Source organism: Myotis brandtii, unplaced genomic scaffold (genome assembly GCF_000412655.1).
Source record: "Myotis brandtii unplaced genomic scaffold, ASM41265v1 scaffold53, whole genome shotgun sequence".
NCBI lineage: Eukaryota > Metazoa > Chordata > Mammalia > Chiroptera > Vespertilionidae > Myotis > Myotis brandtii.
Window position 1 is genome coordinate 3,971,023 of NW_005369942.1, and position 26,255 is coordinate 3,997,277.

The 26,255-nt window shown below is 34.4% G+C and overlaps 1 pseudogene; it reads right to left on the reverse strand.

Annotated features, from left to right (window-relative positions):
• Nucleotides 1–1,706: 1,706 nt before the first annotated feature.
• LOC102262935 overlaps nucleotides 1,707–26,255 on the reverse strand; it is a 46,439-nt pseudogene continuing 21,890 nt past the window's right edge.

Sequence of the window (26,255 nt, forward strand, 5' to 3'; positions counted from 1 at the left end):
TGTGCTTATATGTTTTATATATCACTTATAAATTTTTATATATAAACTATGTACTGACTGATAATTGTGAGAATTAAATAACTTAATACATATGAAACAGTGTTTGGCACATTGTAAGCATTCAGTTAGCTTGTTAGAAATGCATGCTGGTTTGGCCTATAGAACTAAATTTTCCATTACTAGATATATAGTGAATATTTGGAACTGTAATATTGTGGTGGAATTGTTTCTTGAAAAATTATTATTGCTCATATTTTGGTGTTGTTTCAAGGTAGCCCTACCTTAATTCACAAGGTAGCCCTATCTTAATTTAGATTCCCTCTGAAAAGAAATTTAGGAATAATAACAGTGGGATCATCCTCATATATTTACAGAAACTTTTTCTGAATGTGACCAAATGGTATTTTCCCCAGGTGAATGCTTGTTTAATTATACTACTATAATAAAAATAAAGAGATGACAATTTTGCTTTATTTTAATGTCTACAGAAAATGATGCCAATAGAGCTTGAGAAGTGGGGGAAGTAATGAAACAGAAAGCAAGTAATGAACGGGCAAAGAAAACAGAAATCTGTTTAATAACTTTATCCAAAATTATTCAATTTTTCACATTTGTATAACTGCACAATCTAAATCTTACAAACAGGCCTCATTCAAGATTAGGAGAAGCAATGTAGGAGGAATAATGTTTCATAATGAGAAAGTTCCTATTAAACAGAACCTATGCTGGTAATAACTTTCTGCTGAAAAACTTAGATCTTTTTAAAAAAATATATTTTATTGACTTTCTACAGAGAGGACAGGAGAGGGATAGAGAGTTAGAAACATCAATGAGAGAGAAATATCGATCAGCTGCCTCCTGCCCCCCTCCTACGGGGGATGTGCCCGAAAAAACCAAGGATGCCCCTGACCAGAATTGAACCTAGGACTTTTCAGTCTGCAGGCCGACACTCTATCCACTGAGCCAAACCAGTTAGGGCAAAAATTTAGATTTTATATTCAAATTCTTTTGGGAAGAACGCACTGCCTCCATTTGAACCAGGAATATCCTTAATATAATGACTGACAGTAATGTATTTGAAATATGCTGCTTATTTATGCTGCACAGTCCTGGATCTGTTATGGTAGAACAGCTCAAAACCTTTATACCCAAATATTTATTGACTTGTAGAACCCTGAAGACATTCAGTATAGATAGTGCACTATTTTTTTCTTTTCTTTGTGGATTAACAGTGTGATTTATTAATTCTAGTATATAGCAGTGACATGCAAATAAATTGTACATTTAACAGGAACTGTTGTGCCACAGAGAGCAAGCTGAAGTTCAAAATGGAGGACTGTATCCTCTGCTGGGTAGAAACAAAATGCTTTCTCTGGCCAGTCACTGTTCACATGGACTGACCTATCCAGTATCTAATTCCCTCCCTGCCCTGATTGTCAGCTTTTCAGGGGAATGACAAGGGGCCGGAGCTTATCACATGTCGGTGAGCCGAAATCATCTGTCACGCGTCCACCAGGAACCTAAAAGGAACAAGTTCTTCTAAATAAACTACAGAGAGAATTCGGCCAGGGGTTCCAATCTGTGCATGAGTCATAATCCTGGTCCCCTGCCTTCAGAAGTGTTACTGGCTGTTTAGGATTGCACATTACTTCGCTTTGCAAAAAATCACAACTTTCTTGATTAGAATCTAAAAGCACTTCATCCTTTCAATTGGGAAGAGATGACTGAAAGATGGAGAGTGATGCTGACCCAGACTCGGACCTCACACAACGGAATCCGGACTCACCGGTATGCAGTGCACTGCCTCTGCCGGTCTCCGGAGTCCTCAGCTGTCCACAGGGATCAGGACCCACTTTAAAAAAAGCAGATTCCACAACCCTCATCTCCACACACAGTGTTTAGTTGTGAATCACACTCAACTGTCATACGACCATTCTGTCTGCCAAATCCTGACTTCTTATACCCACTGAAGGGCAACTCCACTGGGCTGATGTTATCATTGTTGATAAGCCCCTTCCAAGCTGGATCTCGGCCTCCACTCTGTGAGCACACAGGGTGTCCCTGGTGAAGACACCAGTGATTAAAAAGGGTGTTGTTGGCTCTTTCCAGAACCTCAGCTTCCGTATAAAGTAAGAGAAGGGACATAACTGGCCCGAAGATCTCTTCTTTCATACAGGTCCTGTCCTCTCTGCAGTCAGTCAATACGCAAGGTCTCCTGTAATATCCATCCTTTAATTGGGGATCTTCAGGTCAGTATAGGTCTCACACACAACACAGCCCCCTGCTCCTTTGCCAGTTTAACAAACCCAAAGACTCGCTCCAGGTGTGGTCGGTTGATGAGGAGGCCCATCCTGGGACCTTCCAGAAGTGGATCTCCAATTTTTAACCTTTGGGTCTGTTTCAACACTTGTTCTGTGAATTTATCAAGAATTTCCTTTTGCACAAATACCCTTGTGCCATTTCAACAAACATAGCCTCATGTGAGGAAGCTGGACAACAGCGCCCCCTTACGGCGTTCTCCATGCCGCAGTCTGAGAAGATGATCCGTGGAGAGTTGCCTAAGAGTTCCAAGGTGACAGGTTTGATTCCTTTTGCTGACATCTCCATGACCTCCATGCCTGTGGGCACACTTCCGGTGTTAGTGGGTGTGAGTAGGGGCTGCTGCCCTGATCGTCCCTTAGGAGCAGGGGGAGGTGGAGAAGCTCTCAGGGGCGATCGGGCGGCAGCCACTGCTTGCACCCACTGACGGCTCCAAGCGATTGGGACCGGTGCCAGGCGCTGGCAGTGGGTGCAAGTGGGGCCAGCGCCAGCAGCAGGTGTAAGCACTGGCCGAGACCACAGTGCACAGGAGCAAAGAATTTTCAGTAATCACCAGAGGCTCGCCCCGATGACAGTGACTGGCACCCCACCTTGGTCTGGCACCCCTGCTCACTTGCTCCACCATCCCACCGCAGCTGATGCCTGCCATGTTCCGTGCTCTGCTGCCTGCTGCCAACACCCGCCATGGTCTGTGCGCACCCCCTGGTGGTCAGCACACATCATAGCAACCGGTTCAGTTGTTCCGCCATTTGGTCTATTTGCATATTAGCCTTTTATTATATAGGATATGATCTTTTAAATTTTAAAATCAATGACATTTTAACTATTATTTAATCCTTTTTGTATTTTTAGAGATATTCTATTTTGGAAATTGATATGTTTTTATTTTTCCCCTAAATATTTTATTATATTTAGTGTAGAAAACATTGTTATGATTTTGTTTTTGAATAATTTGGGGATTAGTTTCTTTTCATTTAACTAATTGTTTATTAACATTAGACAATATATTATTTGATTAAGGTTATTTAAAAACTGTTTCATTAGATATACAAGGAGAATATCATTGAACTCCTATTCAGCCTTCCATTCTTAAAATTCCCATATCTATAAATATTTTTAAGACGTTTAGTTCAACTTATTATAAAAGCATACTCATGATAAAATGCAAACAAGTACATTACAATTAAAAGTAAAGAATAAAAGCTTACTTTCTTTATCTGATTTACATTTCCATTCCAGAATAATGGTATGTAACTATAGCTCAAATATTGAATCTGCCAGCAGTCAGTTCTCATGAGATCTGATTATTTCACTCACTAACTTACAGAGACATGTTTCTCAAAAACATATTTCTTGTAGAAATATCACAGTGACCCCTGAAATACTTGACCTCTGATACTTTTAAGTCTATCAGGTTGATATTAAATATATCTTATTTTAAAATTTTTGCTAAAATGTGAGCATTACCTATTGAATGATATTTTTGAAGTGATTTTAAACTATACTCAATATTATATTAATTTTATGTTAGACACTAGGTGATGAAAACATTTAGCTTTTGCCCAATTTAGTTTAGAAGCTTGACACATCTCTAAATAAGTCAGGCCATCATAAGGTAAAAGACTGCTAAGCATGGCACAAATAAGTAGACAGACAGACAGACAGATTGATATATAGATAAAACCAGGATAGAAAAATGAAGGGAATCAAGGCTGAAACATATTTGCACATTTGGACTGTGATAAACATGACTGCCCAAACAGAGGAGTAAATTTTTTAGCTGGGAGAAACCTGGAAAGTTTCCACATAAGTTATGATACTTGAGCGACACTTGACCTGTCATTGATATATGTTGTTGCTTCCCCATTTTCACCCAGGGGTACCCTGAGTAAGAATTATAATTATTTATCTCTTTACATTCATGTTCCATGAGATTAGCTTTCATAATAATATAGAGATCAAAAGTCAAAGACACATATTGAAAGCCCTTGGAGCATCATTATTTTAATATATTTAATCAACCTAAAAGGCTAATGTAATCTTGAATCGGTGATTTGTGTTTTTTTTAGTTAATCCTCATCCAAGGATATTTTTCCATTGATTTTTAGGGAGAGTGGGAGAGAGAGGGAAAGACATAGAGAAACATAGATTTGAGAGAAACATATCGATTGGTTGCCTCCTGCTGGTGCCCCCACCAGGGTGCCCTTGACAGGAATTGAACCTGGGACCCAATATTTCATTTAATAATTGTTTATTAACATTAGACAATATATTATTTGATTAAGGTTATTTAAAAACTGTTTCATTAGATATACAAGGAGAATATCATTGAACTCCTATTCAGCCTTCCATTCTTAAAATTCCCATATCTATAAATATTTTTAAGACGTTTAGTTCAACTTATTATAAAAGCATACTCATGATAAAATGCAAACAAGTACATTACAATTAAAAGTAAAGAATAAAAGCTTACTTTCTTTATCTGATTTACATTTCCATTCCAGAATAATGGTATGTAACTATAGCTCAAATATTGAATCTGCCAGCAGTCAGTTCTCATGAGATCTGATTATTTCACTCACTAACTTACAGAGACATGTTTCTCAAAAACATATTTCTTGTAGAAATATCACAGTGACCCCTGAAATACTTGACCTCTGATACTTTTAAGTCTATCAGGTTGATATTAAATATATCTTATTTTAAAATTTTTGCTAAAATGTGAGCATTACCTATTGAATGATATTTTTGAAGTGATTTTAAACTATACTCAATATTATATTAATTTTATGTTAGACACTAGGTGATGAAAACATTTAGCTTTTGCCCAATTTAGTTTAGAAGCTTGACACATCTCTAAATAAGTCAGGCTATCATAAAGTAAAAGACTGCTAAGCATGGCACAAGTAAGTAGACAGACAGACAGATTGATATATAGATAAAACCAAGATAGAAAAATGAAGGGAATCAAGGCTGAAACATATTTGCACATTTGGACTGTGATAAACATGACTGCCCAAACAGAGGAGTGAATTTTTTAGCTGGGAGAAATCTGGAAAGTTTCCACATAAGTTATGATACTTGAGCGACACTTGACCTGTCATTGATATATGTTGTTGCTTCCCCATTTTCACCCAGGGGTACCCTGAGTAAGAATTATAATTATTTATCTCTTTACATTCATGTTCCATGAGATTAGCTTTCATAATAATATAGAGATCAAAAGTCAAAGACACATATTGAAAGCCCTATATCTCCCTGATTAGCCAATGGGAAGGGTAGCGGTCGTACGCCAATTACCATGTTTCTCTTTTATTAGTGTAGATAGAGATCAAAAGTCAAAGACACATATTGAAAGCCCTTGGGGCATCATTATTTTAATGTATTTAATCAACCTAAAAGGCTAATATAATCTTGAATCGGTGATTTGTGTTTTTTTTAGTTAATCCTCATCCAAGGATATTTTTCCATTGATTTTTAGGGAGAGTGGGAGAGAGAGGGAAAGACATAGAGAAACATAGATTTGAGAGAAACATATCGATTGGTTGCCTCCTGCTGGTGCCCCCACCTGGGTGCCCTTGACAGGAATTGAACCTGGGACCCAATAGTCTGCAGGCCGATGCTCTGTCCACTGACCCAAATCGGCTAGGATGAATTTACCAGAACCTGGAAAATTTTCTTTTCTCTATTTCTCCCCACCATTTTCCTGAACTTAGATTAGGACTCTCTCATTGCTGATTAAACGTCCTGATATTAGAAGAAACTTTCTGTCCTTTAGAAAGAACTCATCACTGGATTTCATAAATGTCTTCAGAAATATAGTTTCTCTGCTGTCAACAAACAAATCACACAAATAAAACAAAAAAAGACTTTCACATTCTACTTTTCCTGAACCTAAGCATCTTTTCCTGAATCTGAGAACTTTTAATATTAGCAGGGCCCCTTGGCACAGTTGAGGTCCCACAACATATTTCTGTCTGTAGTTCAGTCTTATACTCAATCTACAGACAAAACTCGAAATTATATTTTTGTAATGGCTACTATCAAATTAATTGAACACTTACAAATAAATCTAACTTATTTTGGTAATTCAAATTGATAAATTCTGTCAGTATTTAATTATTTCTTATTAATAATTTACAACCCATGAAAAATTAAACTGATTTTATACAAGTGCAGCAGATTTAAAACTGTCACTGACTTCCACAGACATATAAAGAAAGCATTATAAAGTCCCTGAAGACAAAAGTGAAATCATTTACTTTCAGATACTATTTAACTCAGATTAAAAAATAAAGAATGACAGGAAAAATAAGCATTTTATATGTCAGTGTTTCAAATATATACTTAATTCAAAAGAGCAGGTATCAGCATATTTGTGTTGATCTCACATTTTATAAGAATAAGTAATTTATTGAAATACATTAGGTAGAAAAGATAAGAGAAATAAAAGAAGAATCATTGTTTAACTTACACTTCTTATACTGTTGCCTTTGTGATACTTAAACTTATGACTAAATATATTGAGTTCTAAGTATATCTTATTAAAATACATTTACAAATATGCTGTCTCATTTCTTTAACTCCAAAATTTGCATTGGTTATGTAGAACTGTCTTTATCCTTGACCTAAATTAAAAATAATTAAAAATAATGTTGGGAAAGATAAATTATAAAGAAAGAAGGAATAGCTTTGACACTAATGATGTTTCTGTGGATATTTCAAGGGCATAGATCAGAAATGTTTTGCATTAGAAATAGAACAAAACCAGCTCCAAGAAATAAGAACAAAGCTATTTTCACTGTCTCTTACATGTTTATATATTTCAGTATCAAATTAAATTGGAAAATCACCATGAGAGCACTACTTAGTGACTAGTAGCATGAATAGATAATATTATTTAACAATTCTGAGAAAATGAATATTATAAAAACATATGGCTTTTTACTTTCACTATTCCATCCATTTTACATTAAGTAAAACAAGCTCAAATTATATAACTCACATTCAATGATTTAATCTGTTATTAGTGAGGCCAGGATTTTATAAAACATTGTTGTAAGTAATATGAAATGGAAAGACATTTTTTTATTCTAAATGCATTTCTCTTGCTTAACAGTGCCTATATTTTATTCTTTTGTGTTTTAACAGTAGTATTGATGAAGTAAGAATTATTATTGTGTTTAAAATTATGGCCCTAACCGGTTTGGCTCAGTGGATAGAGCGTCAGCCTGCGGACTCAAGGGTCCCAGGTTCGATTCCAGTCAAGGGCATGTACCTTGGTTGCGGGCACATCCCCAGTAGGGAGTGTGCAGGAAGCAGCTGATTGATGTTTCTCTCTTATTGATGTTTCTAACTCTCTATCCCTCTCCCTTCCTCTCTGTAAAAAGTCAATAAAATATATTTTTAAAAAATTATGTAAGATGACATACAGTTAAATACTGTTTAGTGCATGATTGAAAGAAATTTGGGGATTAACTTGTAGATCTCATTGGCTTGTTTGTGTATCTACTTTTACTGTGCTGTGTAATTGAAATATTTTTGTTTTTCCTTGCAATATTCAGAGGTACATGGTAAACACAGGACAAAACAAAATGCAGTAAAAAATACAGGTAGCTAGTACTGATTATAAAATGTTCTTATCTTCTTTTATGCTGCTACTTCAGCCAAATTCATTATTTCATGATTCCCCTGAACATTCCTTCTAACTTCCCTCCTTTAGGTCATGTCATTTTTGGCATTACAATGTTCTTCTTGAAAGAACTTGTCTCTATTTATCTAACTCTTCTCCTACTGAATAGGTCATGTCAAATGCCACTGTTCATGACTTTCTTAAAGAATTTAAAATTTTATAACTTTTTCCCTATATTTCCACACTTACTACCATGTAATTTTTAGTGTTCAAGTAGGCCAACTACATATTACCTCTTATCTTGTGCCCTTTTTCCACCAGGTTGTTTCTCTATAGTCACTAGGAAGAAGAGAATTTTGAATCAGTCTTTTGGCCTAAAATGTCTTCATGCTCTTTAAATACTCACTTCATAATACACAGAGAAAATGAAAACCACAAATATGAAACTCACTACCGATCTACAAATTCACCTGCATGTACACTCATTTTTTTAACCACCCTCATCTGATGCTTCTGTTACCAGGGATACAATGAAACCTCAGTTCTTGTCTTCTTAAAGGAAATATTTCAGTCAAGAGACAAAATATAGCAAAGTAAGTAAAAATTTATTGGCTACAAAGAAAATATACTTAGGACGGTGAAATGAGGAAGGGCATAGAAATAGTAACAGGAGAGCCTAGGCCCGTGGTCGGCAAACCACGGCTCATGAGCTACATGCAGCTCTTTGGCCCCTTCAGTGTGGCTCTTCCACAAAATACCACGTGCGGGCGTGCACGTACAGTGCGATTGAAACTTTGTGGCCCATGTGCAGAAGTGGGTATTTTGTGGAAGAGCTGGTATTTTGTGGGAGAGCCACACTCAAGGGGCCAAAGAGCCGCAGTTTGCCGACCACGGGCCTAGGCTGAGCTGCTTTGGCTCACCGAGAAGTCAGAGAAAGGGGGGCCTGGGAGACAGGGCGTTGGCCTGGGACAAGCTGCTGCTGCCCCTTGCTCCCCTGGTTGTGAGTCTTATAGGGTCACTTAAGTCTTAGAGGGAAGAAGGTGGGAAGGGATTGGCAAGGGAGTGCTCCCACGGGGAGAGTGTGCCTTGGGGGTTCATCCTGGGTGGATTTATCTCTCTTGCAGGTGGAAATCTCAGGGGAGGTCTTAGAGGGTATTCAATAGAATATTCATTAGTATATTCAATAGAATATTCATTAGTATACTCAATAGAATATTCATCAGCTTTCCAGGTGTCTCTTTAAGTGTCGTGCTCTCCACTGATTGATTGGTGCCAAGGCAGGGGGGTCCTTAGTCAGTATAGCTGGTGCTGAGGCAGCCATGGCAACCACAGCACTTGTCTGGTTTTGCTGCTTTTCTGGGCCTGGAGCTGAAATACAATTGAGGCCTAGATGTGATCTTCAGGGAGGAAAAGGTCAGGAGGTCTAAACCGCATGACTAGGGATATGAAAACACAGGGATCCAAACTGCATGAGCAGCGATATGCTAGGGAGGACAGGTTACCCTGGCGATGAGGCTCTTGTTTTCCCAGGTTTGCCCCTTGCTAGGCATCTGGGGCATTTTGCCCTCATGAGTTTCTGTACCTGGCACATTGTCTTTGCTCTGCTCATGTCTGTCCAACTACCTGTAACACTTCTATTTTTTCTTTATAAATTTTTAATCAGCTTTATTAAAGAACCATTTAGCCTTTTTGATTCCACTACATTCTTCTAAAATTCCTCTTCTATACACACAAGCAATATTTAATTATTCATTAGTAACTTTTTTTTAACATTCTAGACATCTTAGAAAATATGAATTAAGCACTAAAAGAAAAGTAAAAAATATAGAGATAACTAAATATTCTGAATATCTGTGGACTTAGCTTTTCAGTCCATTTTCTATACAAACATACAGACATTTTTATTAAACTGTTAATATGCCATGAAAACATTCCACATGTTGATTAAAAACAAAACAAGATATCAGACCCAAAATAAAGTTGCTTATGCTAAGACCCTTGTCACCAAACCAAGAAACTATGTTATTAACCACTGTTTTACTCAGGGTTATCCAGGGGCACATAACCAATAAATATATTGATAGATCAATAGATGATAGCTCTGGCTCGTTTGGCTCAGTGGTTGGAGCTTCGGCCTGTGGACCCAAGGGTGGAGGGTTTGCTTCCCAGTCAAGGGAACATACCTCTGTTGCAGGTTCTCCAGCCCCAGTGGGCCATGTGAGGGAGCCAACCAATCGAAGTGTCTCTTTCACATCCTGGGTATTTCTCTCTCTCCTTCCCTTTCACTCTCTCAATGAAAAAAATATCCTCAGGTGAGGATTTAAAAAAAAAATGTGATAGATATAGGGATAGATGTAGAGATCCTTGTCAATACATTGAGATCTATTATGAGGTTCAAGAAGCAGAAGTCTTTACTCTTAAGATTTACAACTGATTGCATGAATCCCACACATATTATGGAAGGCAATCTGCTTTATTTAAAGCCTGCTGGTTATAAATGTTAATTACATCTAAAAAATACCTTCACTGCAACATGTAGGCTGATGTTTAACAAATCAATGGATCACCAGAGTCTTGTCAAGATAACACATAAAATTAATCATCATGGCCACTAATAGATTTTGTCTTCTACCTTTGTACATATATTTTTCATTGGTTCTGATTATTTTTCTCTTTAATATTCTTATCAATGTGTCCCTAACTCTTCCTCTCCTTTTTCCCCTAATTGTTATCTCTAGAAAAATATTGAACTTACATTGAGGTATCATCATACAACTAAATATTTGTATAAACTGTTTTTTCAACTATAACTAGTTTTTAAAACTTTATATATATATAGAACTGACTATTAGAAAGATCTATGTGAAAGTCTTACAAACCCTCATGAAATAAATAGTTCTAATTTATATATTATCCATATATTATTAAGCAGTATCCTACTGTTTTTCCTGGTTCTAGTAACTCAAAAGATAAATTTGAAAATGTAATTTTCAAATCCTCCTTTAAGATATTAATCAGTTGGAGATTAGAGACTCTACTACTTGTCCTCATCTGACTTTCAGTTATGTCTGCAGACCTTCCATCACTGAGTCTCATTCCCAGAATTCACTGTGTAATTTTGCATATTGCTCTTTTACCCAAATTATTTGGTATGTTACTCATTCAAAACAATATAATTGAGCAAATACTAAGTCATTTTGCGGTTCCCCTACCATTTTGCCAATTAATGGGGTTAGTCATACAGTATAACATATAACCAGTTCTAATATATAAACCAAGACAAAATAGAAGTTAGTAAGTGCTGAAATCTATAATATTTAGATATCTTTAGAGATGTTTTTTATAATGTTAAATAATATGAAGTATTCAACAGTGAAGAAGCTATGATTAAAATCTGTTCTTTTTTTATTGATTTTAGAGAGGAAGGAAGAGGGAGAGAGAATTAGAAACATCAATGATGAGAGAGAATCACTGATCGGCTGCCTCCTGCACGCCCCCCACTTGGGATAGAGCCCGCAACCCGGGCATGTGTCCTTGACCAGAATTAAACCTGGGACCCTTTAGGCCGCAGGCCGACCCTCTATCCATTGAGCCAAGCTGGCTAGGGCAAAGTCTGTTCTTTTTTTTATTTTTGGAATAAAATATTAGCCTGAGAAATGCTGGTCTGAGATTTAGTGAGGTGGAAAATAGCAAAATGTTTAGCTTACATGTCACACAAATTAATGGCTTTATATCTCTTTTGGAACATGAAATAAAATTATATTTTTAGTTCATCCACATGGAATCCCACCCGCTGAGTTAATTAGAATTAACCAATTTTCAAAGAAAGGAGGCCACAAATCAGAAGAGTAAAATACGTTTTAAAAGTTGTTTTGTCAGAAAATCTTCACTATGTATGTTAAATTAAGATGTTCAAATCAAATAGCTGAGTAAAGAAATTTTAGTGTAAAGAAGTATAAAAGGAGAAAAAATAGTTATATACCAACATTAAGAAAGATGTTCTTAAAATATAGACCTGTAAAATATGAGATTATCAGACGTTAACTGGGTAAATGCTTTTGTTATTTTAATGAACGTAAGGGTACATACATCTTTGCACATAATATTTTGCTCAAATTCTCATTAAGAAATTATGTCTCCAGATTTATCTTGACTATTGATGTTTATATTTACATACTGAGAATTTTTGCCAATTTTTTAAATGTTGAAGTTAATTTAAATATTTTAATTTAATAATAACCCACTAATGGGGATGAAAGGAAAAGGCTCTTGCAAAATTGAACTAAATTGGTGTTTTAACAGAATTTAAGTCATAAAAAATAAACCCAAATATTTTATTAGATAAGATTATATTAAATTTTAGCCATGAAGCCATTAACATGTGCCTGTAAATATGTATGTTTTTGTGGCCACTGAGTTTGTTTATTATTATAGCCTACTTCTAGTTGGAAAATATAAAAAATTAAACCACTCCTAAATTTGAATAATTAGTTAAATAATTTATACTTAGGAAGTTATTGCATTTCAAATTCAAGCTTATTGGCAAAGAGTTACATTATTAATATTTTTTCCTCTTTGTTAAAAATCTACTCTCATCTTAGATTCAGACCTATCCAGTGGCTAATTTAAATTGGTTGAAACATTTATATGATGCATATTTCTAATTAAGCTTCACCTTCTTCAATTTATAAATACAATGAAATAGCTGTGGAGTATATACCCAGTCTGTAATTGACTAGTGCAGAGTACAATCTTATGGTTTTCTTATGGAAAAAAAGTTATAAATCATTTTACACTACTACAAATAAATGGTGTAATATAATCCTTGGGAATTGCTTGCTGCAGAAGGATTATTATTTCTTTAAAAAGATGATTTTAATGAACATAAGGGTGCATATATCTTTGCACATGCATGATTTTGAGTTTTTCGGGTATATACCCAAGATTGCTGGGTCGTATGATAGCTCTATTCTTAATTTTTTGAGGACTTACCAGACTGCTTTCCATAGTGGTTGTACCAGTCTATAGTCCCACAGGCAGTGAGTGAGGGTTCCCTTTTTCCCCACAACCTTTCTAACATTTATTATTGCTTGTCTTGTGGATAAAGGCTACTCTAACAGGTGTGAGATGGTCTCTCATTGTAGTTTTGATTTGCACTTCCCTACACAGTGCAATATACAGATCTTGTAACATAGAAACCTACATCTGAAACCTATATGATCATGTTGACCAATGTCACCCCAATAAATTTAATAGAAAAAGGAAAAAAAGAAGAAGAAAGAGATGATTTTATGTCTTTCTTCTCCAAGATAGATGCAATAGGAAAGAGAATGAACAATGTAGGTGGATTTTGGAATTTATTTATTTATTTTCAGTTGAGCTAGCTTGATGAATTTTCAGTGATACTGTACAGTAAATGAGAATACTGGACAATAAATGAGAAATCCTTTTCAAAACATCCTGTTCTCCTGGGAAAGATAGCAAGTGCATGTTATTGATTGTTATCTTCCTACAGAGTGTTAGGACAGCTTCAGAGGGACTTCATTTTCTCTTGAGAAAAATTTATTTTACTTGACACTTAGACCTCTCTTTGGATTGAGATAGTGAATAATCTAACTATGAAATTTATTAAAGCGTTAAAATTATAGGAACTAGTCTGAATGTTGGGGATTCTTTTAAAATCTTCTGGTGTGTTTTTTCTTTACAAGTACAATAAAATGTTAATATTTTCTACCAGAGAGAAAAAAAAAATTATAAAGAGGTTCTCGTTAGGCTTGCTACAGAAAAGCCAAAAGTGCTTTCTCTTAGTAATTAAGCAACAAAACATGTTCTTTGACCATCATGCAATATACTTAGAAGCCTGTGGGCCAAGAACAACGCGTAAATCTTCTAGGCCTAGAAATATTTTTTATGCTTTTCAATTGTGAATTCTCTACCTGTTCTCCTTTTGTTTCTTCTTGTCTCCTTCAAAAAAAATCACTTCATCGGTCATCTACCCACCAGCCATTCCTCATTATCTGTAGTTTCTTATTTCTACCCTTTCCATTACTTTCGCTCAAATAATGTCCTGTTCTCATTGACACTATTTTTTTAATCATGTACACCTGAAGTTATATTTATATTTTTATTCAAACTTGTTGTTTCCTTTAATTGTTTGACTTCTTAAAAGATGATCACACACTCTATTTTTCCCATATTCTCACATCCATTGTAATAAAAATTTCTTGCAATTTGCTTCTGAACCATTACTTTACTATGCTAATAAAACTGCACTTACTTGGTTTACAAGCATCTCATAAATACCTTTTCCTTTACTACACAGTATTTAATAGTGAGAAATATTACATATATTTCAAATTATATATGTTTTCTTTGGGCATCATTAAAAATGACATTCTAGATTATTCTCAGTCCTCACTGCTTTCTTCCTCCCCCATTTTTCCTCTCATTCCCCGCCCCCTCATTTTCCCCTTTGATCTTTCCCTTTTCCTTATAAATAATCTCTCCTTCTAAAATCACATTATTTTTAGGTCTTGTCATCTTTACAAGGATAATGCTCATGTATACATGTCCAGAGCTGAAATATTTCCTCATCTCCAGTCCCATACACACCTGTTAGACATTTGATTTAGATATTCTGCCATCATCATAAAATTTAAAATTTGAATTTATCATGTCCTCATTACATGATGAGTCCTTCATCTTGTCTTTCCTCCTTTTCTCTTGTTCCTTCTCACTCTTTTCCCATTGCTTCCCTTTGCTCTTTATTACTATTCATTATTCCTTTTTCATATCTTTCTTTTTTCGTTTTCTCTTGCTATTCTTCCTATTTATCCCATTTTTCTATGCTTTCATACTATTTCTTAATGACATCACATTTATTCCTTATTGTCCATTGTCACAGTTATTATTTCTCCTCATTTTGGAATATAAGAAATAGAGATTTAAAGAGGTTATTTGCCCATATTTACTCCAAAATCATAATTTTCTTCATGTGCTATGATTGTTGAAAAACCTTAGTGGCTTTTCCATGATCATAAAGTCTAAACCTATTGTGCTATCGAATATTTTCTATTCAATGTCTACATAATTTTCTCCTCAATTTTTGGGGGGATTGTTATCATGAGACCTCATTACCTATTTATGGCCTTCAAAGGAATTTTCCTTTTTACCCAAATCAAAATTTAACAAACGGAAAGCAACAACAACATCATAAGTACAAACAACAATAAACTTCCACATTTGCTCATTGTTGTACCTTTCTATAATGAATTAGTACTTCTACTTATTCAAACCCTCACTTCTCTTTACCAGCAAACCTGCCCCATCACTCATGCAGCAATATTCAAAGCACTGTCATGGAGATTATTTTTACTTTATATAGGTTAACAGTTGGAAGGATGCGATATTCCTTTGTAGATGACCTTTAAACTGTTGGTTATGTAGTTCTGTGAGAGTGATCAATATTTGGGGGTCATCAGATGGTGTGAATTTTGAAAGGCTTGATGGTATATGTTATTGCTTAATTAAAGACTACAATATATTATAATATATTTATTACTATTTCCTTAGCTAGGACTTTGTGTTTCTGTCACTAAGGTCATGAAATAGTCTCATATATTATTGCATTGTATATAATATATGCTATTGTCAATATATTTTAATTTCTTTTCAAAGATTTATAATCACCTATTCACCCCTTCCCTCAACGCTTAACCCATAGCAACTATAGATCTTTTTACTGTCTCCATAGTTTTATCTTTTTAAGAATGTCATATAATTGATTTCATATAGTATGTAGCTTTTTCAGATGGCTTCTTTCACTTAATAATATGCATTTAAGCTTCCTCCATATTTTTCATGACTTGATACTTTATTTCTCTTTAGCACTGCATAATAGTCCATTGTCTGGATGTACCACAATTTATTTATCCATTTACCTACTTAAGGACATTTTGGTTTATTCCAACTATTGGCAATTGTGAAAAAACTGATATTGATATCCATGTACAGGTATTTGAACTGATGTAAGCTTGTAATTTTGTGAGTAATTACCAAGAATTCATCTAATGAATCATATGGTAAGTGTATGTTCAATTTTCTAAGGAATTTCCAAATTGTCTTTCAAACATAACAGTTGCAAAATACTAAAATGATGGAATTGACAAAGAAATGATATTTGATTGCCCAATATTTAAGAGTTATTCAAAACTGAAAAAGTATGTGTTCCTAGATTTAAAAAATATATAAAACTGTGTATCTGTATATATGTATGTGTGTATGCCTTTGTGCTATGAAGAATAAATAAATATGTAACTTTTTGTAGACATGTAGTAATTGAAACTTCACCATATGAACCATAAAGTAAAATGAAATATAACATGTACCAGAGTTAAAAGATGGATTAAAATGAATGATTGAAGTCTCTCATAAATATCAATAAAAACTAGTAGAAAGAAATTAATTAAATATATTCAATGTAGTGAAGACAAAATATCATACTCATATTATTTACCATAAAACAATGTTGCTATTTTTTATTTTAAAGTGTCATTGACTAAAATTTCACATATGCTAAATATATAAAAGTATATTAGAATCCATTCAATACAATATTAAAAATGTATATACTATGTATATAGTGTAAGTATGCATATATTTGTAATTTTGGAATAATAGTATAAAGACATGCACATGTCTTTCTAGCTTGAGATTTTTTTGATACCCCAAATAGATGGAGAAAAACAACTTGAAATATATCAGACAGGCATACTAGAAAGAAATATTTAAATTAATCTTTGTTTTTTATTGTTAGATGCACTTAAAAATATTAGTATTTAACATATCTTATTCTTTGACCCTATAGCATCCTATAAATAATTCACAATTCAATTTTTAATGATATTTTCATATAATTCAGTATTTTTCTTATTAATTATAAAGTATATTATAAATATAGTAACACAATATATAGAAACATTCCATATTAAATATGCACACTGAATGTTTGATATTCAAATTTCAGAAAGACTAAACTATTTTAAAAAAGGTTAGAATGTTAGAAATATACTACTTTGCTAACATGACTGCATTTGTTCTAGTTCTAGTGGATGAGGGCTTTTTTTACCTAATGGTAATTAAAGAATAATCTACTGTGTTTCATATGAAAGTATTTTCCATTGTCTTCTCCCTCAGGAATATTTATATGTTTAACTGTTTTGCCAGCTATCTCTATAGAAATCTTTTAATCTTACCTCTCAATAATAGCTTATATTTGCATCATCCAACTTCCTCATTTCCTTGTATGAATAAACAAGCTTAGCATTCTTAGTTCAATTTTGGAATTTGTTTATCTTAGCAAAGAAAAAATCAATCGCTAAGCAACTCCTTGGAGTCACCTATGGTTTTACAGGTAAACATTATTAACTAAGAAATGATTCCACAAGTGAACCAGCAGACAGGGGGAGTCCTTGACCTATTAAACATAGCTATGGGATTCCTCAGATAATGTATTCCAGCAGTAGCAGCCCCAGGTAAATTCAAGAGACTAATTTGGTTCCTCTTCAAATTGCGTTCAATCAATGACTCAGTCCATTTGGAAAATCAATATCCACAACTATCATCTTTGAAGAACCACATTATTCAGCAAAACCTAATTATCATAAATACTTGCTCTATTATAACAGCTCTCCACCACCGTGTTAAAATTTTGAAATAAGATTGTCCTGACATTTTTAGTGAGTGAATCTGCAACAGCAACAGGAAATTAGCTTTCTGTACTATAATATGCTATTACTTTTTTTTTTTTTGGTATTGTGATTCTTTTTCTAGTTTAGAGTTGACTGTTCAAAATTAATCTGGAGCTGTAATAATCATCAACTCTGCTAACTTTCTGAATTCATTTTAAAAATAAGAACTGAAAATACCCTCACTGGTCTCAAAAATACTCAGAGATACAACTATAAATTTAAAAGTAATTTAAAGCAAAATTACATATATAGCTATTTATAAGATCAATACAACTCTAAATGGGATAAGCCTGCATCAAAGAACTAAATAAACTAGAAAACAGAACTTACATGAAATAAAACAAAATTAATTACAATTGTAAACATCCTCCACATATATTTTCGGTGGTGAGCACTTCAACAGACTTCCCGATATTGCTGTCTCAAGTTAACTATGCCCAGGATAGATCAAAGAAGCTGTAGGTGCTCTGAAGCACATAGGAGTTACTGCTTGACAATGACTTTGCTTCAATATACTCAGTGTGGTGTAGAGATTGATTCAGAATTCAGGAAACTTGCTGCCAGGGCTCTGGAGATTGCAGTGATATAGCGCCCATGACTGGAGAGTTTCATATATTTTACATAGAAAACACAACTAACAAATGAGATAGTCGCTGAAGAAAGATAAGGGATCAACAGAGGATTCGTATTATTGCTGTTGTTTGTTTTTATTGTGAATAATATTTATATATTATTACCTCTAAATATTTTTCAGAAATTTTCTCAAAATTGAACCTATTGGTTCTTTCTTTGTTTTCCAGCTGAATAAGTTGAAATATTTCACATTTGTCCACTTTGGCAAATATGGATAAAACATTTAAGAAAAGAGAAACAGGAAATATTTCTGGTCTAACATTGGCTCTCACCATCACCTTTTACATCTGTGTTAAATATGAGTTTATTTATTTTATTTTTTAAATATTTTAAAAATTATTTTATTGGGGTGACATTATTTAGTAAGATGATATAAGTTTCAAGTGTACATTTCCATGATACATGATCTATATATTGTCTTATGTGCCCACCACTGAAAGTCACGTTCAGTCGGGTGGCTGAGCAGGATGCAAGGGTGATTTCTTTCCCGGGTTCTTGTCCAGATGGATTCGAAGAATAAAGCCCTGGACAAAAGGTGGTAGATGAAAAGGGCGGAAATTTATTTGAAACAGTACAGACTCCCATGTAGGGAGGAGGTCCCAAGGGTAACCCCTAAGCTCTTTTTCTAAGGTTTATAAGGCTGCAGTTATTTGTCTCTTCATACTGCCTTCCAATTGGTAGAATATCAGCCTCAAAGCTCAAAATCCACATGGTGCCCACCTCTTCCTCTCCCCCTTCAGTGGTAGAATTCTCTATCTCTTGTGAAAAATCTGTTTTTCTCTTTCTCCCATTTGTCAGCATTTCTCTATCCTCTTTGAAAGTTTGTTTCCTTTTCCTCCCCATACCCTGTCTTTTCCCTATCTTCTGTGAATGGATGTCTTCCTCTCCCCTTATCCTGTGGCACCTTTTTTTCCCCTTCTTGGTAAATGTATGCTTTTGGCAACTCCAAGCCCTCACCTATGCAGTCCTCCCCCATGGGCCCTCTTTATTCCTAAAATCTCCCTAAACCTGCCTATTTTATCCCTAAAACTCCTTTCAAAGTCATCTTCCATCACCACATATTTGACCCCCTTGGCCCTTTACTACTCCCTTACTCCACTTCCTGCTGGTAATCATCGTAATGCCTGTGTCCATGAGTTTCAATTCTGTATCCCAGGTCTGAGTGCTGCCATATTGTCAAATAGTTTCCCACTTCATAAAAACTAAAGTGAAGAACATTCTTTGTGACTTGTCATGTATATCAGAATCAGAAAATATTCTACAGGTTCCCAGAGGTTGACATTGGGGTGAAGGTGCTGTTGTTGGGAGGAGGGGGGAAAGGGGATACAATGGGAGGTAGATGTAATACTAACAACAATAACAATATATTTAAAAATGAAAAAAAAATCTCCTCAAACTCAATTCAGAAATAAACTTTGGTAAATGAGAACTGATGATTAAAGAAAGAAAGAAACAAGATCTGGGGCAATCGGAGAGGCTGGAATGGCTGAGGACCTGAGACCTGTAAATTGAATTTCTTTGGGAATTGTTATTTATATTAATACAAAGGTGAAACAGCCACCCTCTTTGCTTTAGTCCAGTGGTTCTCAACCTTCTGGCCCTTTAAATACAGTTCCTCATGTTGTGACCCAACCACAAAATTATTTTCGTTACTACTTCATAACTGTAATGTTGCTACTGTTATGAATCGTAATGTAAATATCCGATATGCAGGATGGTCTTCAGTGACCCCTGTGAAAGGGTCATTCGACCGCCAAAGGGGTCACGATCCACAGGTTGAGAACTGCTGCTTTAGTCAGAGGTAAACCCTCCAAATATTTAACTGTGACTTCTCTGTACAGGCATGTATGTGAGTATGGATACATGAGTATATGATCAACTCACCTACTGAACAGCTATATTTTGTAAGAAGCCTAAAATCTCAAAATTTAAGAAAAATATCTCCTCATTCTATGACCTATAATAAATGACAAATTCTTTCTAAAAAAAAGAGACTGATTCTTAAGACATTTTGACATGAAGAAAATAAGTAATATATGTTTTCACCTATAGCATTATATCAATAAGTCTTTCAAACATTAGGAACAGTTTATATTTAATTTTGGTGCTCGTGTCTAATTGTTTATTTTATTAAATTTATTGAGGTGACATTGGTTAATAAAATTATACAGGTTTAAACTGTACAATTCTATAATACATCATTTGCATATTACATTGTGTGCTCACCGGTTGAAGTCAAATCTCCTTCGGTTACAATATATTCAACACCATTTATCCTTTACTACTTCCACCTACGCACCCCCTTTCCCTCTGGTAACCCTTGATTTCCCTTCTATGTGGAGTATAAAATTGCAAGTAACACATGAACAAACAACACAAAAACATAAACAAAAATTCATAAACATAAACAACGATGTGATCACTTGTCCTTATTTTTACATTTCTTTTTTTAAAATATATTTTATTGATTTTTTTTTACAGAGAGGAAGGGAGAGGGATAGAGAGTTAGAAACATTGATGAGAGAGAAACATCGATCAGCTGCCTCCTGCACACCCCCTACTGGGGATGTGCCCGCAATCAAGGTACATGCCCTTGACCAGAATCAAACCTGGGACCCTTCAGTCCACAGGCCGACGCTCTATCCACTGAGCCAAACCGGTTACGGCTTTATATTTCTTTTTGAATTATCATTTGTGATATTTGCTTTGAGCATGTTTGGTTGCTATGACTTTCTCATGTCTCATATATCAACTTCAACTAGCCTGGGCCTAGTTATTCATAGTTATCTTCTGATTAGTAATATATATATGCATATGTATATGTACCTGTATATGGATTATCTATCTATATCTATAGCTATATATGGATATCAATATATGTATTTGTGTGATTATCTATCTAATTTTATACTTTATTTTACATACATCATTGACAAAGTATTATCTTTATGTAATTCAAATCACACTTGGGGCATTCCTTAAGAAATCATTTGTTGACAGAAACATTCAAATCGAGGAGATAGAAATAACTGAACATAATATAATATGACTATATTGCCATTATGCAGATCGTTTCAGAACACATAATAATGCTTTATTTGTAACATGCTGTAATTGGCACTTATGCATTCCTTTCTCTGAGAGCCCATTAGAAATGCAATTATGCCAAAACATGATGATATATTTCAGCACATGGAATTAAACCTCTGCCTTTGGCAATAGTCCCATGAGGTAAACACAAGCTCTCTGAGCAAAAAAAAAATTAACAAAGAAAAAGAAAAAGCTTATTTTAATATTGCTGTGTGTAGTATTTGCTTCTCACCTTAGGATCTGTTAAAACAAATAAAAGAGAGAGAGCGAGCACGCACTGATACTCCTCCCTAGAAAGTGATTAGTCAGTGACTGATAAGATCATATTAGCAGCAAGGACAGGCTTGTGATATTAACCAGCTTGTGATCTTATCTGCTGCAGATACTTATTTTGCCATCAATGGAAAGCAAGCAGTGAACAATAACATCAGCTCATACTAGGAAGAGGTTGTATACTCTTCAGTTATGATCAGCATTCTCCTTTGTGTTGTTTTAGGCTCAGAGACAATCCTGATGCCATGCATTTTGAAACACTTCATAATACTAGCTGATTCATGTATTTAATAAGGGCTCATAAAGCCACCACCAAAATTATTACATGTGTGAAAAATTGGTATTTGAAAAAATATTTAGTGACTTTGGTTTCTATAATCAGATGTTGATGAAAGTCAACCACATGTTTGTGAGTGTACTCTGTAACTTATATGTGCACCTTTGGAGGTCTGTACCACAGCAATTCCTGAAACGAAATATGCTCAGACATTTGTAAAGTGGTTTCCTTTCGTTTGAGGAAAGGGCAGAGGCTATTATCTTCCTTTCATAGGAGGATACTGAGAATTGGAAAGGCTGAAGATTTCTGCAGGGACATAGAACTAAATTAGAACCCAGGTATTTAGTATCACATGAAAAATAAATTCCAACTAAACAAAGTAAAAACAGCTTACACTGGAAATCCACAATTTGTGCATTTTCATGTTATGTGATAATACGTAAGGAGGAAATTGGGAACATCGAGTTTGAGAAAAATAAACAACGTTAGTATGTAAAAACTACAAAAGATGTCTGGCGAGAAGATTCTTAGTGATATAAAAGATGATTTAATATGTTTTATGATGAATACAGACATTTTTAACCACCACCAAGAAAAGATCCTGAAGTAAGGGCCATCATGCTTTAGGTTAGATGTACAGAAGTCCTTTGTGTCTGTGGATTAGATCTCATTCTAGCAGGTATTCAAGAGGAAGTGAAATGTGCTTCCAGGAATCTTTAATGCATTTCTCTCTGGTTGGTGTGGGTTGCATTATTAAAAACACGGAATCACAAGCGTAAAAAATGGATTTCAAAAGCGCCTGTTGGCCTGCTGCAAAACAGGTTGTAAACAAACCTTGTATTGATAGGAAATGAAAAGTAAATTTAGATATTTGGACTGTTCTTTTCATAGCCAATTTATAATGAATTTATACATATGATACAGAAATTAATATTGAAAAGCAATGTAATTACTTTTGATTAAAACAATGAATAAGTTTAAGTGTAGATTTCAAACAATTCTGGTCTGCTATATATAATTCTTTCTCAAGATTACCCCTCTTTTTCTTCTTACTTAGAAACAAACTATTTGCATTAATTTTAATAGTTCAACTGCTTGATTTTTTCCCTGCATGAAATTGCATGCTTCAGAACCCAATACCTGCTGATATAATAATTCATATAATCTCAAGAGGTGTCAAGAAGAAACTTGAAGTAGAAGTTAAAAAATATGAGCTAAAATTAATGATGATCCCCTACCACTTCCTGGTGAATAGGAAAACAAGGTCATCCATTTCAACACCAAGGGTCTGCCATTTCTCTTGGTCTTCTCTCTGCCACCTGCTGTGGGGGTGTGATTACAAGCTCCTTTGGCACGGCTGGGCAGCACTGAGTACAATAATACTAAGCCCATCCATTAAGAAGTAACAAGGCTATACTATGGAATAAAATAATACATTGTTGTATTGTATTACGCAATGTTACCCACATATACTGAAATAATTCACGCCACATTCAAAAATGTACCATTCATAGAAAAGAAAACTTGTATTTATTAGGGAAATGCATGTATCAGACAAGACTTACTGTCTCACATGGAGAACAAGATTTTAGCATATTTTTAAATATTCAAGGATTTAACAAAATACATTGTTTTTATTTCTCCTCACTGAACCTTTCCCCACTGTAATTACCCACCTAAAAATGAATGCAGATGTGTAGAGGGAGTTTTTTAAAAAATAATTTCAGGACAAGCAGTTTCTTTGAATCTCATAAGAACAGTTCTGCCTACATGCATTAGATGCTTCTTATTATTTATGGAGATATGTCAAAGACTGCCAAGTAATATCTTGAATCACTTGTTCCATTCCGTTTCCCTAGGGGAAGGTGGTAGGAAACAGGATCCATCCTCACTTTGTGAATACTGCCGCTTCTTTTTTGAGTAATTTTATCAAAAAGGAGAAGGTGGAGTATCACTGTTAAAATTATATAAACTGTGACCATATTTGAAAAATAAAAGGCATGTACATGTTTACACATTGTTCCCTGTACTTATTACAAGAATATTTGAATTTTTGAAGGAGCTGGTTGTCAAATTTGTGAGCACTAAAATCACTTGAAAAATTGAAAATCATGAAAAATCATTATTTAAACACTGGAGAAATACTTCAACTGATCAAGAATTTGGGCATTATGCCATTATGACATATGGATGGAAGTGTCACCCCCCCCAAATGACTCGTATATGTCAAGTGTGAATTCTGATGTCAGAATTTAAGAAAAGAATAATTCACTGGTGTCCTGTTATGAAATGACAAGTATACGGGGTCCAAACATGCCATAGACTATTGTCAACCTATCAAATTGACTTTGAAGTATTAAGTGGTCCTTGAGACTATGCAAATGAAAGTATATTCATTTCTCTTTGAATAGTTGACTTAGCAGATAACATGAAATCATATATTAAAAAATCCATACCTCTCTTTTTATTTTAAATCTCTAGAAACCCCTATTTTGACAGATTCCTCATTCTCAATTAATTTGTAAGTTGAGTAGTTAGTAGATATTCCAAAATGTCACTGGTAAAATCTTTAGACAAAATATGTCTACCTGCCAGCTTTCTCATTAAGTGGACTCAGGATGAGATTAAACATGTTATTTTTTCACTTTTGATCTAAGCACAATTCAACTGGCGACATTATTGCAACTCACATTTTCTTTATCACATGCAAATGTATTCATCGTGCATTTTTGCAAAGTGAAAAAGAAAAAAAGAATAGAATGACATATAATTGTCAGTATAATAAAATGAATCTCCTTAGCCAATTACTATTTTCTTTTGTTTCACATTTCAAATATAAATTTAGTTGGCACCTTGTGTCCAAGCATATATATCTCACTACTGAATCATGACAAGGTCCACAATTGAACTGGCTCACAACCCCATCATAAATTCTTATCAAGTCAGTTTCTATGTGTTCATTTTTTTATATCTGTAATTTGTTGAAATCTCATGAGCCTTGCACATTTCCAAATCTGGTATTAGGCAATTAAACCTAGTTTCGAGCCCAACTATAAGAATTACTTTTAAATCATGACATCAGCCCTCACTTGCACCATGGGATCTATTCATATAGCTCCACAAATTCAACATGCTCATCAGCCAGATGGAGTTAGATTGTACCAGCTTCCAGCACCTTATTTCACTGTCCAATGTTAGTGCAGCCCTTGATCACATCTGTTTTGAAAAACAGTATTGTGACAGTACTGGTATATGCGCTAAGAAACCTGTTAATTGTTCATATCTCTATAAGTATTTCTTTATTTAGATTTTTTTCAGTTGTTCTTAAGTACATAATTCAATTTCAAATATCATTTTCTTAATTTTTTCTTTTTATTAATTTTTGAAATTTCTCAATTATAGTCAACATTCAATATTATATTAGTTTCAGGTGTACAGCACAGTAGTTTGACATTATATATATATATATATATAATGTCAAGTTTTTTTAATTTTCATCCAAGGATATTTGTCCATTGCATTTTAGAGAGAGTAAAAGAGAAAGGAAAAGAGGTATGAAGTGATCTATGTCTTGCACCCACCTAACACTATATATAGTTATTACAATATTACTGACCATATTCCCTATGCTGTACTTTTACACCCCTGTGACTATTTTTTGACTGCTAATTTGTACTTCTTAATTCCTTAAGGTTAATATCAGGTAATATTTATTTTATCATGTTAAGTGATTAGCCTACCAGGCTATTATTTTTAAGGAAAATGGAAGTTGACATTATTATATGTTAGTTCAATATCAATGAAAGTTTCATTTTTGATTCATCATTGTAGTTGATTTTATTCAATTTTGTATAATTATAACTGATGTAATATAGCAAAATAATAGTGCATCAGATACATTCAGGTTGTCTGCCCAGGGTTGGCATGGTTTATCTGAAGTCATCAAGACCCGCGACTCTTTCATCTTGTTTTGTGGTACTCAACTTGTAACTTCTTTTTTTTTTTTTTTAAATTTTCACCCAAGGATATTTGTCCATTGCATTTTAGAGAGAATAAAAGAGAAAGGGAAAGAGGGAGAGGGAGTGAAATATCAATGTGAGAGAAACACATCCATTGGTTGCCTCCTTCCCCCTCCCTGCCCCTACACTGGGGCCTGAAATGGGGAGGAGCCTGCAACCAAACTTAGGTACATGACCTTGACCAGAATCAAACCCGGGATCCTTGGTCCGGTCTGCAGGCCGATGCTCTATTCACTGAGCCAAACCGGCTAGGGCATAAATTA